The sequence below is a fragment of the Sturnus vulgaris genome, chromosome 3 (genome assembly GCF_052056855.1).
Source record: "Sturnus vulgaris isolate bStuVul1 chromosome 3, bStuVul1.hap1, whole genome shotgun sequence".
NCBI classification, from domain to species: Eukaryota; Metazoa; Chordata; class Aves; order Passeriformes; family Sturnidae; genus Sturnus; species Sturnus vulgaris.
This window is the reverse complement of record NC_142245.1, coordinates 14674074-14688911: the sequence shown is the minus strand read 5'-3', so window position 1 is coordinate 14688911 and position 14838 is coordinate 14674074. Positions and strand designations below refer to the sequence as shown.

Sequence of the window (14838 nt, the reverse complement as noted above, 5' to 3'; positions counted from 1 at the left end):
AGCTAATAAATAGAAGCTTTTATAAAACTTTTTAAAAATCTGGTAACCTAAAGATATTTTGTTACCCAAATATTTTGGTTAAAAAGCAATACAATAGAAAGAAACTTGAAGCATAGTAATGTAATAATATGTGGCAAATATGATGGGAAATAAATCCGGGAATACCAGATTTTATGCAAAACTCCGACCTTGTCTTAGCACTCAGAGAAACATTATTCAAAATGGTGTCATGCTATCTATAACACTAAACTTTAAAAATTGTCATCTGAAGAGAACTTTCTTTACATCTGTCCTGCCTTCCATTTGGGTCATTCCTGTATAAAAGAATGTGTCAGAGAGTCAGGCAGAGGAAGGATAGTGGCAATATCTGAGTACAGCAATACAAATTCATTTTTCAGGCTAGAAACAAGCCAGTAAGAGATGGACTGTTGAATTATCCCAAGCCAGCATTTCACAGTACACCACACACCTGGGGGACCAGATGAACATTTTGGACAATAATTCATCTTGCAGCACTTCTTGTCTGACAACTCACCATTAGAAGCAGCATACATCACGAGCAGTGGAAAAGGGAAGAAACAAAATGCCTGTGACCTTGATCTTTCAAATACATATGCTGGCATTTAAATTTATAATATTCTGTAAGCAGCTCCACTGAGATCATTGAGACCACGTCCTTAACTAAAATTTGGGATGGATGAGTTAGGCAGGCTTGTGTGTTGTTGTCACACTTTTCACAGCTAATTAAACTAATCTTCTGAATGAGCCTTTGCAGGGTGAAGGTCTTGACCTCCCCATCCCTTGAGACAGGAAACTTTCTTTAGGATCTATATCCAGCACCTATGTGTGTACAGCAGAGCTGAAACTGCAGCAGAGGCTTTAATGCTTATGCATTAGGATGAAGTCTAATGTGAATATGAAATGAATAATGTTATTAAGATATGCATGAATGTAGAAGGACAATTTAATTTTAAAATAGCTGGCAGTATTTTCAAATTTTTTTCTGTGCCAACATTGAAGTTAAAATTTCTGCAGAACTGCTTCAGCAAAGGAGATGATACTGCTGGGAGATCAGTAAAGCCCAGGTTCTGTTTCCTCTATGTAATTTAAACTAGGTTTAATTCCCGAGAACAGGGGAATTTGATTCATTTATTTATTTTTTAATTCACATTTTAAACTGGAATGCAGCATTATGGCTATAGATTAAAGCGTCAAGGGTATCTTTTAAGGCAAGGAATATCTGCAGCTGTTAAAATCTGTCTATCTCAAAATAAAAGATGAAGACTAGTGCTTGTTAAAATCTGATTTCAAAAGACACATTTGGTGCACAAGTTTCAATAGTATGGTGTTAATGGCTGTCATACCTTCCTGCCAAGGCATCTTGTCAAAATGAACAAAAGAACCATTTTTTACAATCTCTACTTGTTTTGAAAAGCTCCCAAAATATTAAAAATGTCCTTATAATATTTTGCCATAGATTAATCCAGATCTCAAAAAAAGCTATATGCCAAGTGAAGTGAAGAAATTTATCTTTGATATAGGCAATATTTGATTACCCAGGACATCCATGAAAATGTTAAATAGTGAGAAACCTTGTCTCAGTCCCTTTGACATCTGTATGGCAGCTGTCCTGTCAGTCTACTCAACCACACTGGAGAATTAGTCAGTTATTTGGTGGTTTGTAGTTTGTGTCTTCTATTGGTGTTGCATCTTTCTATATTTTTACATTAATGAATATTGGGTATTACTACATCAAATGCAGAATATGTATATTTTAAAATATATATTTTATATATATATTTTAAAGTATATATTTTTTTATATAAGCTTTAAAAAATAACTCCCCAGACAAGGAATGGTGAAATCAGAATTAATTTGCCGAAAGTATTTTTTTTAACATCTCAGCCTCTACTGATTAATTGCATCATCTTATTTCTTTGTTTTGAAAGTTGGCACAATATTAACACTCATTATGTGATTTAGGTTTCAACAGTTTCTCAATACATATTTTACAGTTTTCATAACATCAGATATCCTCAGCTGTTGGAGTTATTCTCCATTTGTTTTTTTAATGTTTATCCATATCATAAGCTTTATAGCTATCTTCAATTGAAAATATTTTCTGAGCTTGTGGAATGAGGGTGTATCAGACCTACATCCAAATACAGAAAGCATTTCCTTAGCACTTGTTTCTCCTGTGTTATTTTTGACAGTTTTATTATTCTCATTTTGGTGGAAGTTTGCATCATTGCCATGCTTTTCCTATAGTTAAATGCCTGTTTTTCCTTTCCTTTCCAGAACTTTTTCCTCAATATTTTTAATTTTTAATTAATTTGTACACTTTATTGCTCATAGTTCATACAATTGAGTACATTTTTACCATTAGCCAAGAGTTTGCTAATTTTTCATTTCCAGTTGTTGTTCTCTGAGTTAGGGGAAAGGTCTGGACAAAGTTGCTATTATTTTTGACTACAGAATCATGATTTTATAGTTATATTAAAAGCTTCTTTGTAAGAAGTGACTAAAAAGGTGAAAGCCTCTATGAAATACAGACAATCAGGTTAAAAATAAAACCAAAGAAAACCAAGATATATTAATTCATTACTAATTCAATATCAGCAGAGAAAAATATTCTTTTGAATCCTGGAGTAGTGGTATGCAATTACATATATATGAATTATGTTGCATAAAATGTATCTAGTGAGTTTTTGCATTTTGCATTGAATAAAATATTAACAAGTCAAGTTTGTTATTTATAAATTAACTGAATCAATGAGTAAAATATTTATTCAAAATTATTCTACCATCAGGCTTTCCTCATAAACAGTTGAATAAATTATATATGAATGTTTTACATCTTTCCAATGCTACTTAGTAAAATTCTTCATGTATTACTTAGGAGTAATGCAACATGAGCATAAATTCACATATTGGTATTTAAGTTTGCCAAAGCTTTGAGTATCCATAAACATGCTAAGTGCAGGCAGACAGTGCTCTCCATTCTCTGTATTCGACATCAGTGATATGAAGATTTAGTAACTTTTTTTATTCTACATAAAGATAAAAATGTGAAAAATGTGAAAAAGCCAGCAGCAGATCCTGCAAGATAACTAGATCTGAAGAAACTCCCACAGATGATATGGAAACAGTAATTCTCCTCCTTGATTTTAGCCAGAAATTTTAAATTTTGTAGAAATCTTTGTCAAAACTTGCTTGTAGAAATTCAAGTTTTTAACACATTAGGTCTCTTCTATATTTATAGAAATAATACCTTAAGTTGCAGTGATTTATAACAGGAGTCAATTTGGTAGTCACCTTTTCTGTAGTGTGCGAGCACACAGAGTGAATGAAAGCAGAATGATACAGCAGGAAAGATTTTGAATGAAGTGATCATTATAATGAAAAATGACGTGGTGACAGGAAATGTGCCACTAAAACTCCTTCAGTGGTCATGCAGGGAGAGATGTCATCTACATCTTCTGGATTTTAGATTGCCTTTTGCAAGTTATTGTTGGAAGTAATTATTTGTTTGTTTTTCATTTCTGCTTTGTTTTTTTGTTAGAGTGACTGGGACACTTGCTGAATAAATAAATAGAAACCAAACACAGCCCTCCAAAAACGAAAAAACCCAAACCCCAGCTACTTATTGCAAGGATGAGGGAGATGCTTAAAGTTTTGCTCCTTTCATTCAGAAAGGATTGCCCTAAAGACAAAAGTCCAGATTATTACAGATCAAAATGTACTGACTCATTCAAACCTCTCTTAAGCCATGCCATGGGTAAATTTGTCCTACCCACAGGCACTTCCCAAATGTCAGCCAACCATCAGCATCCCTATGATGAAATATCTCTTCCCACTGCTCACACTCATTGAATGACAAAGACACTCACAGCCTGGTTTGGTGTTCCTGGGGATATCCTATGTGTTTAGAAGGGATCTACTCCATAGAAAAAAAATCTTGGAAGGCACTACAGAAATTCACCAGGAAATTATTTTGCAATTCTCAGGAAAGGCAGGTTTAGTAAGGTGTTCAAGCAGAACAAAAAATGGGAATACCTGTTAAAAGATATTCTGCAAGATGACATTTTCTTTCCCTTCCACAATCCAAAACACAGAAATCTTGATTATCCACCTGAAAAGAACTTCATTTAGCACATCTTTTATGGTGGAGTCTGTGAGCTGAAGGCTAGGTAGATTCCACTGTCCAATATTTGGGTGAATCCAATATTTCAGCTTTGCTGACAAACTGGAAGGCAAATTATTTGCAAAACCCCTGGAGGCACTCTAATAGACAAAGTTTAACTTTAATCTTTTGGAAGAAGTCCATTTTGCTGCAAGTAAACACAATTTTTTTTCCCTTGAAACTGTATTTTAAGTCATGAAGCACAAGCTCAGTGGTCTCTACAGAATTTCAGTAAAGCTCTGGAGTTTCTCATGGGATGTGTGACTCTGTGTGTGAGAAGTGACTCTGTTGTTACTGTAAATCTGATGTTTAGGCAGGATTTGGGGAATGTGCATGGTTTTCAGTACAAGATTTAGTATGAAGATGTTCCAAATGTATTTTACTATAGAGGCAAAGAGAAATCTAAGCATGGAAAACAGGTTCAAAGAACAAAAGTACAGTAGATACTTCTGGCATTCAGTGGAAAGAAAAAGTCAACATTGCAGGCCATACCTCCCATGGGTCTTGTCTGCAGCCCATTACCTTGGCAGGAAAGTCCAGCACACACTGCATCTGGTTCTGGATCAGCAGATTTCACCTAGCAGTCATGTAATGGGTTCATTAAAGTTCAGTAAAAACTAAGCCTTCTTCTATTCCTGTGTTTTCTTAAGCACATTACACGTAGCACTTAGACAGCTTTAGTTTTGATGTTACTTCAGGCTTTTTTTGTCCTAAATCTCTTAAAGAAACACCAGCTATTGCTTATCACTGCAGACTAGCAATATCACCCTTTATATAAATATACTTTGCATAAAACTTTCACATTTTCATCCTCAGTTAAGGATGTTATGTTTTAGGGCTTTTCTCTCTCTCTCTCTCTCTCTCTCACTCTCCAGTCTTCTTTTACATCCTCTCGCAGAGTTTAAATTTCTTTCCTCTCTTACTTACAGGATCATTACTGCCTTGAAGGCACAGTTTTCTGCTGGAATTATGGGGAGCTATACTGTCCTTGGGAAGCTCCTAAAAAGCGTCTTCTCTCACTTCCAGGTAGATACAGTTACTGATTGTAGTCTATAAACTTCATTACCTGCTTTGTGGGGCTAATTGCCAATAATACAGGTTTGGTAAGGGTAAGAATGAAAACCCTGACTCATCCCTAAATGGAGTATGAAATAATTACTATATTATGGAAATACAGGTGCTATGACCTCTATGACTCGCTAAACCTGAAATAACATAGGATATTCAACCTCATTTATTGTTTGCTAAATTCCCTGGCAGTTGTTGGTATCTGTTTACAGTGAAAATTTTATTAGCACAATTTTCCAGGAATGAGGTCAAACAACAGAATTCAACAGAGGGAGCATATTTTTCGAATATCAATGTGAACTGGGATCTGGTTACTTTTAAAATATACTGTGGCATATATTTGCAGTAATTGGAAAGAGGAATTTTCAAACCTTAACTGTCAGTGGAAAGATTATGACTTGGTAGTGAAAAAATATATCCACAAAATACTTTGAGCTGACAAAATGTTTTTGTTAACCAAGCAACATACAGTTGTTGCTGCCAATATCAGGCTCTTAATTTTGTACTGATTTTTCCAGGCTTCAGGACTGATGTGTCTCAGATTTGCTGACTCAGACCTTCTCTGCAGATCTGAGTGGATATGATGTTAAATCAGCTCACTGTTGCTCTTAGGAGAGTGTCTAGAGCTCACCATCAATGGTGTTGAGTATAGATTCTGGGATATCTGACTCTTCTCTAGAGTCTACTCTGTTTTGATTTTTTAATCACTTGAATAAAAAAACCTAGCAATTTCAATTCAATTTTTGGATAAAATGTGTAGTTGCCATTGTTTTAATGTGGAAAAAATACCTCATTTTTTCCTCCTGAGAAGCCAGCTATTGCATGCAAACATGCATTTGCATCTGTCATGGAGGAGAACTTGAGGATTTGAATAATTGCTTCACTTATAAGTGCACAGTGACATTAAAATATATTTGCATTAGAAAACTGTTTACATTCTCAGGGGTTTTTGTACATAACACAAGGAAATGCTCAGCTTTTCAGGCACTCAGGCTTTCCAAAATGCAATGATAAGAGATAAAATGTATATTTTTGAGATACATCTATTTATGATAGACTAAACACATTTGTTCTCAGTGTTATTTTTGTTAAAACAGATTTATGGAATCTTCATTCTAACAAATGAAAATTATGGGTTAAAAGTTTGTGTGGATAAAATTAACCCCAAGTAAAATGTATTAAGAATATAGTTGATCAAAACCAAAATATAAGGCAGAATATATTTGAAAACTTTTTCAACTACAGCCATGTTTCTTTTTATTTTCTTCTAGTGCTAAGCAAAAAAGAACAATAAAATATTGATTATGGCAACATTTCTAAAATTCAAATATATACGAGATGACAGTCTTATGATACTCAAATTACCCCTAGTGGTAATACATTAATGTGAAATTATTAGTATTTTAACTTCTGCTGGTTGTCAGAAATATTTGCATAAATAGCAAATGCTCCATAAGCTAAGGGAATCAAAGGAGTGTCAAAGGAGCTTGGATGTTTTCTAACAGTCTTCTGATACTGTGTTCAGTAGGCTGTGGTTAGTTGTTCCTTTTTCTTTTTGCTGAAGCAAACATAAAACATTCTGCAGCTTTTCTCTCTTCAGTGATCTGCTCCCAGAAGAAAATGAAAGGCTGAATTTCAGCAACATTTTCTGTTTGATTCTTTCTTTAAACCAGATGTATGTAAGACACACGACCTTTCTTTGTACCACGACTTTTACTCTAATTCCTGTTTGAAAATGCCTTAATCATTGTCCCTTCTCCTGTGGTTTTGTGCTCAACTACAAAGAAAAGAAAGTATGGGATGAAATTTTCTATTTTTCATGCATGTGCCCAGTTGTTTCTAGTTGCAGGCTGGTTCAAACCAAGACTTTCTTCCATACTTCATACTTCCATACTTCAGAAGTTCGTGGGCACAGTCTGCCTTCCTTCTCAAGGTGTTTCTGAAGCCGGGCTTTCTGTCTTTAACACAGTCTTTGTTTCCACTTAATTTTTCCTGCTGTCACAAAGATCGTTTGATGTGACTTTGCTGTACTTGTTGCAGTTATTTGAGACTGGAAGGATTAAGCCACGTCTTGAGCAGTTTTGCAATACCTTGTCTCCCTTTAGACTGATTTTTTTTTTTTTTTTTTAATGATTATTTAGTTAGTGCATGGGGTTTGTGGTTTTAAGCCTAAGGCTTTTTTTGGGGAAGCTCTCTTGAAACTCTAGACAGGTTTGCTTCAAAGCCATTACTGACTTAGTCTGTGACAGCCTTGTGAAAAAAGAAGGAAGACTTTTGTCGCTTTATGATGTCTCTCAAATTTTCCTCTTGATACCTCATTCCATGTACTATTGAAGTCAATTAGAAATTGATTATGCATTTCCAGGGTGCTCCTTGGAAATATCCAGTCTTTTTCAGTAAGGCTCTATTTTTATGGAGGAAAACACTCTTGCTTATTGGATTTATCAGTGGTTGAGGAGTTCATGAATCTCTTTCACCTTGCCACGTGATCTGATCACAGGTGTTGTTGAGGTATAGGACTTATAATTTGTTGTTCATGGTAATATGAGTTTGCAATTACCTTTAATTATTTAGTGCATAGTGCATTTCCGTGTGTTCACCACGAAGGACATTTCCTTTGAAGTATGTATTTGCACACTTGCTTGGCATGAAGAGGAATTTAAACTGAGCCTTTTTCCATCCTGGATAAAGATTGGCATAGTCTGACTCTAAGTATGTATTTTTAAATTTTAACTTCCAGAGCATGCACTAGTATACTGAAATCATTGCTGATGCCTCTGTTGGCAGGCATAACATTTCTAATTCTATTTTTTTCCCTAATAATGGGAAATACCTATTTCCCGTCTCTAGCAGTGCTACTTCAACAGCAGTGTTGTTTTATGTAGCAGGTTATCTTGTTCCAATGTATCAGAAATACAATTCCTGACATCTCAATTCTGGTAAGCTGTCTATATTTCTGCAGATTAGAGAGAAAAATATATTACTAAGAGAGCCCTAAATACCACTCTTCTTCTTTATTCTTTTTTAATAGGAGGAGGAAAAAATGTTCTTTTAGAATATGGACACTGAAAAAATTCTACTTTCTCATGATAAAATCCCAAACTTTGAAGAAATGCTGCCTCCAGCCCCCAGCTTCCAACACCTTTAGCTGAATTCTTGGTATCTCTCTGCTTAAAGTGACAAGGAGATTTAGATAAACTGTACTTTTCACATTTAAAAAACTACACTGGAAGGTGTCAAAATTTAAAAGTGAAAGTGTTACTTCCAGAGCAAAGCTGTTAAGTGTTGAAAAGAGAAATAGAGACAGCAAAACACTCAAAACAGCTGAAGATGGATCTTTTCAAGTTCATGAATAATATGTGACATGTTTTCTTGCAACAGGACAGATACAAATGATTCAGAGAGTTTATTTCTTTCTAAGAGTTTTTATTTGCTATTTCCTAAGGATATTGCAGTAATATGTTGGAGAAGAAAATATCTGATTCTTTCTCTCTGTGCTGCTTTCCCTCTGGGTCATTTTTGCCAGCATAAAATGTTTGAACATGGAAAATATTTCCATAAGTTAAACTGAAAAAGAAAAAACACTTAAAAGTGACACTTATAAACTGTCTTATTTCCTTTTTATCTTTACAAAACCTTTTACATTTTTTGGTTTAAAATAAAAGGAATGCTTATATGCAGTTCATTACTAAACTTTTGGAATGATCAAGTTTTACTGCACACAATAAAATGGGAGTTTGTGTCTTCTGTCATGAGCAACTGTGAGAGCTGGTTGCAGTGCTGAAGAGGTCTTCAGTTTTGTCTTTTACTGACTAAATTTAGACATTTGGGTTTGTGTTAAAAGCTTCTTTGTTGGAATCAGCCAGATGGCAAATGACAATGAAGTGTTAACAATTCTCTCCTTTTCCCTCTTCTGTCTTCTTTTTATTGCAGAATGTCTCTTCATTTCAGTGTAAAATCCTACTATTTACATGCAAGTTCACTCGGGGGCTGTACTTGTCCTGGAGTTGGATATTTCTCCATATGGAGTAGGAGAAATGTGTCATTTCAAAGCCCATTACCTTGACAGTGGGGTGGAGCAGCAGCAATTTTTGGTGTAGTTTTCCTGCTACTAATGACTCTGTGCATGTTTCTTGGTGATTTTGGTCAATCACAAGTCTCTGTGTGGAGCTGGGTCACTACTCCCAAGCACTGGCTCACTGCCCCTGGAAGAAAGACCTAAATTAGGAATTGGGGCTTCTATTTCTGGCTATTTAAAGAACTTTTTGGAGAATGAGTGCTATCTGTAGGTACAGCTAGATCCTTAATGTCCTGAGGGAATGGATGGGAATAGTTATAGTTGCAGAATTATTCAGAATAATCATAATCTAAATGTCCTCGAGGAAGGTTTGGGAGAGGAGAGAATCTTAAATGTAAGACAGGCATAGGGGGAATTCTCATGAAAGGTGTTTTGTGTTTTAAAAATATAAATTAATGCACACTGGGAAAAGTTTATTTGTTACACATATATGTATATTGAGTAACTTGAGCAAAATAATGTTAGGATGAATACAATGAAAATGTTTGTTTCTGAAAAAATGCAGATTGGGGAAAATACTTCTGAAAAAAAAGATCGAATCAAAACTGAAATTCAGCTTTTTAATGGAAGGAGGCTCTTTGGGAAAGAGCTCAGCTTTAGGTCTTGAATTTGTACACTAAGAAAATGTTGAATCCAGTCTTTTGGCTCTTCTGCATTGAGGGGTGCTGACATTCTCTGGGTGACTCTTCCCCATCCAAAGTAAAAGATTAATAAGATATTAGATTGATACATTCAAAATGGCAGTGCATTCAATTCAAAAATAGCCCTCAAATTAGAGCTGAAACCCAGAAATACAGAATTTCTAGAATATAATAACTTTTGTATCTATCGCTACACTTCATCTATGAAATGGGCACAGCTGGAAGCTTGACTGAAAAAATGCTTCATATTTGAGACATGAAAGGAAAATATGAGCAGGAAATGCAGTAGACACATTTCATTGGTTGCTGGTTTTGTTTAGTTTTACACATTATGAATTAGATTTTTAATAAATTAAACATGGATGCACAGCTGTTATTTCTAGCACAACATTAACACAGTGAACAGTTAATGAGAACTTATCTTTGGAACAAGGGATCTCAAGCCATTCTATTCCTTCACTTCACTTCACATGTATGAGAATTGGTTGTTAGTTGAGATGAACACACCTTGATATTTCTTTTTCCCCTCTCTATTTATTCCAGGAAGGGTGGAAATGACAATCGATATAACTAATAGTTCAGTAGTAGATTCTTTTCGAAGCTGGAATAGTCCTCTTTTCTGTATTATGCTGCAGCATAACAATTGTCTTCACTATTTTTGTTAAGCACATGGCAAAAATTATTAATTCTTTTGAGAATGCAGCTGCTTGTGCAATAAATGGTATATCTATGGAGACTGAGTAGCTGTAAGTTGAGGACCTTTTAAATTACTATAATTCTTGATCAAGTTTTGAATTTGTTCATTAAGCAAATCCAGTGAATGAATAAGTGAATGAAAGGGATTTCCATTTGCTTATGTTTGTACAATGAATGGTCTTAGTTTGGCCCTTAATGAACAGGGAGAGCCTGCAGTGCTAATTTGGTGTATAAATGTGTATAAAACTTGGCACTGTGGTCAGCAGCATAGTGCCTTCCTCCTATTTTCTTTGCATGGCTCCTATTTTCCATATTACTGGTACTTTTTGCCACCTGGGCACTGTAAGATCACACAACTGGGACATCTTTTTTCTGTTCTCTGGGTTTTTGTGTGCACTCAATCTTTCAGGCTCAGCTAAAAGTACTAAAAACCCATATAGCCCATACCTCACTGCATGTCCTTGTTTCAACTCTGCTAAACTTCACCGGGATTTCTTATCCTTTTGCAGTCCCACAGGTACCAGATTTAATTTGACTCTCTTGCTGTATTTAAGCAATCTTTCAAACAAAAATAAAAGTGTCTCATACTCAGAGAAATGTTACATCTCCAGGGATTCATAGCTATACTACATTGACTTATCCTTTCTGAAACTTCCAGGTTTTACCATGACAAGCCCTTTCTCTTGAATGAAAAGAGGAACAAGAGCAATTTAATGGTCATTTCAGTATTTATGGAAATGAAGTTATTTATCTGTCTGTGCTTGACTTTCTGCTCCCAACCTGCAAATGAAAACTGAGACACAGGAGACTGATTTCAAGAAAAGCAGTGGATGCCTTCATGAAAGGAAATTTGTTGTGGTTGTCACAATATGTTGGGATTTTTTTCCCATATACAGCAGACTTGCATTGCAAGAGGTATTTTTGGTCAGAACTCCTAGATATTTTCAAAGTAAATTCTAAATTCTTTCAAAGTAAACTCTAGCAAATGATCAGATCTAATTCTGAAAGTCTTTAAGTCACTTTACTAAGTCACAGCAAAGAATTATGATGCCTCATGTTAGTCACCTCTATTGGCTTGTGATGACTGCTGCGATGGTGCTTAAAGATTTAACATCTTGTCAGAGCTCTATTTTAATAATTTTACCTGGTTTTGCAATCTGGTTTTTGTTTTTAAGTCATGAAAGTCATAATCCTGATGCTGTAAGAATAAACCATTGTACCAGCCTGATGTGCAAGACTTTTGCACAGATTTATATGTAGAATGTAAAAGACATTTTGAGGGCCTGGTGGAATGGAGTGTTGCAAGATATAAGTCTTAAAATGTCTCAATCTTCCCTATATTCTTCATTTAGAAGGTACTCTATATGCTGTATCCCCCTCTTCCTAAAAAATAATATATTGTTCTCAGTTTTCATAATTTGTCCATTAGCTTCTGCCGGAATCAGAAATTCACATTAATTGCAAATATTATTTCTAGTATTTCAAGAAAGTATTTTGTAATGGACTTGTTAAGAAAGTCTATTCAACTATTTGAAAAATGTTTTTTAGAAGATATTGGCCAGAATTGTACAAATGGCAGAGTATAATAGATGGGAAAAGAGTGCAGATCAACAATAACATGAACATCCACCTTTTAGATTTTTTCCTCCCACTCACCTTTATAATCCATGATGGGTGAAAAAACGATTCTTCCTCATTTCAGCCCAGCAGCATAACATATACAATTAAAACATATTTTTTCATAATTTTGTATGCAAAATGCCTAGAAAGGCTCAGATATATTCCTATACATATTACTAACAAATACATACTATTAATAAATAAATGGAGAAGTAAACACCTATCTAGCAATTTCCTTCTTTTTTTTCCCTGTATAAACCATGAATATTTCCTTTTTCTTTATACAACTTCCATTAAATCACCACCTGCAATAATTTGCTGTGGTATTAACAAGTTATTTTCTAAAGGAAATAAATGTAGGTAAAGTAAACACAGATAAAACCTTTCAGGATATGTCTTAGCAGTACTTAAGCCCCTATTTCAGGTGTATTTTAATTGTATGAATGCAGCCAATAAAATTTGTGCCCTGTAAGAACAACCAGGAAAGTATTTATTATGCATGTTTATAAACAATACATTTTAATTTAAAGGACTGATATTTCCTCAGAAAAAAAGTTAGTTGTCTGGAGAAGCTGATAAGGAAAACATTAATTTCTGATCAGATAGATGCTTGAGGCACAGACCAGCAGTAAATAATCTTTTTTTTACAGAAATGGTGGGGAACAAAAGTGTAATTACAGCTGCAATTGTTGATGAGTATATGTGCTGACTTCACTGAAAACAATTTTTTTTCCTTTTTAGCTCAGACAGAAGTATGTTTGAGAATCACATTCAGAGTTTGAACTTTGGTAGGGTACGAGTAATAATATTTTGCTGCACCTTAAAAAAGTAGAAACTTATATAAAGATAATAAATAAGAAAACTATATCAACATAAAGAAGGTAAAATATGATTTAGCTTCAGTAATACCCAGACATTTTCTACTAATGAATTAAAAAATAGGATGATTTTATTATGGTCATGAGCTGCTGAACTTCAATGCAGTTGTTTGAATTTAAATAGCAGCCTGCATCTATTGTGTATTGCACAATTCTAAGACTTCCAGTGAGAATTTGATAATTTTTGTACTTCTTTCCAGAACATTTAATGGATTACTGACATTTTATCTATTGCATATTTCAAAAACCTATATATATGTTTTATATGTATAGATATAGTTTGATATATTTCTGTGAAATTAAAGAGCAAATGTTCTTGAGAAATAGTCGTGACTGATTACTGTAAAAGAAATATTTAAAGTTGCGGCAATTAAGTTTCCAAATGCAAAGAAGGCACTGGAAACCGGGTTTATAAACCCTTCACAACTTAAAGTGTTTGCAAATTAAGTATAAAGGAAAACCAGCACTATGAACTTGAAATTGCTACCTCAGACTTCCTAATTACAGGCATTGTATTATTGTTATCATACAGAGATGGTTTGAAACCAATCTGTTTCTTATCTCAAATTTTACATATGAATATGTAGAAAAGTGCTTCCCACACCCGTACTGCAAATACATTTTTGCAGTTAGGAAAGCCCAGAATTTACTTACATTGTCCAGAAAGTCACTGATATAAAGCTGGAAGAGCAAGCGACATTAAAACAAAATTATATGCAGAAGAAGGGGGGAAGCAACGATTATTAATGTATTTAAACTAATCTGGCAAGAAAGGTAATCTGCTGGTTTGAAGACAGTTTCAAATGAAGGGCTCCCAAATCCTTTTACATATGAGCTAAATGACACAACAGTGCAGGCTTGGCTTCATCTTCTGGCAGAGGAATTCATGAGAAAACTTAACCAGGCTTTACAAAACAATGAGGCTGCATTTTGTGTTACTTTCTCCACTGGCAGTGTAATAGGCTTCTGAGCTCATTCACAGTGCACTTCCTTTTAATGGGGAACAGTAGGGCTTTTTTCTGTGTAGGGCAATTAATACAGCCAGAACTTCTTATTATTCAGGGGAAAAATAAAAACCCAGAAGATAATTCACATGAACTTGTGCACCTGCATAATTAACAAATTCTGGGAAAAAAAAGAAAAATAAAAAAAAAAAAAAAAGAAGAAAAGAAAAAAAGAAAAAATAATTTAAAAAGCATAGTTAGAGTAGATGACTCTGCAAGTACCCAGGGGGTGGAAGTGACAGAACAGATAAATAAATCTCTAAATCTCTTAAATGGTCTTTATCTAGTACTAATGGAAACAAAAGAAGCCCACAGAAAATACAGAAAATCAATGAAAGAACATAAGAAGACACAGTCAGTTTTGTAACTGCTACAAGTTTTTCAGGTTGCTTTTTTTCCTTCTATGGGTAAAAATTCTCCATGCAGTGGACCTGAAAGGGAAGATACAGAGCATGTATTAATTTTTTATTAAAAGAGACTAAACATAATTAATAAAGTTTAGAATTTCGGAAATGTGTATCATTTAGGACAAACGATAACAAAACTTTTGAATGAGAATAGATGTGAAATGTGTACCAGGAGACAGGTTTACTAATCTAGTCCTGGTTAATGAACGTATTTCTTCTACTGCAAGTATCAGTTTCTTGAGCTGAGTTGTCTGTAATTAAAT

The 14838-nt window shown here is 34.4% G+C and overlaps 1 long non-coding RNA gene across 1 annotated transcript; it reads right to left on the bottom strand.

Annotated features, from left to right (window-relative positions):
• Positions 1 to 6457: 6457 nt before the first annotated feature.
• On the bottom strand, positions 6458 to 13995 carry LOC148224188 (uncharacterized). The gene is made up of 2 exons (XR_015802834.1): positions 13819 to 13995; positions 6458 to 9456 (listed from the first exon to the last, which is right to left on the bottom strand). It is a non-coding gene; the product is annotated as an uncharacterized LOC148224188 (long non-coding RNA).
• Between the last annotated feature and the right edge of the window lie 843 nt (positions 13996 to 14838).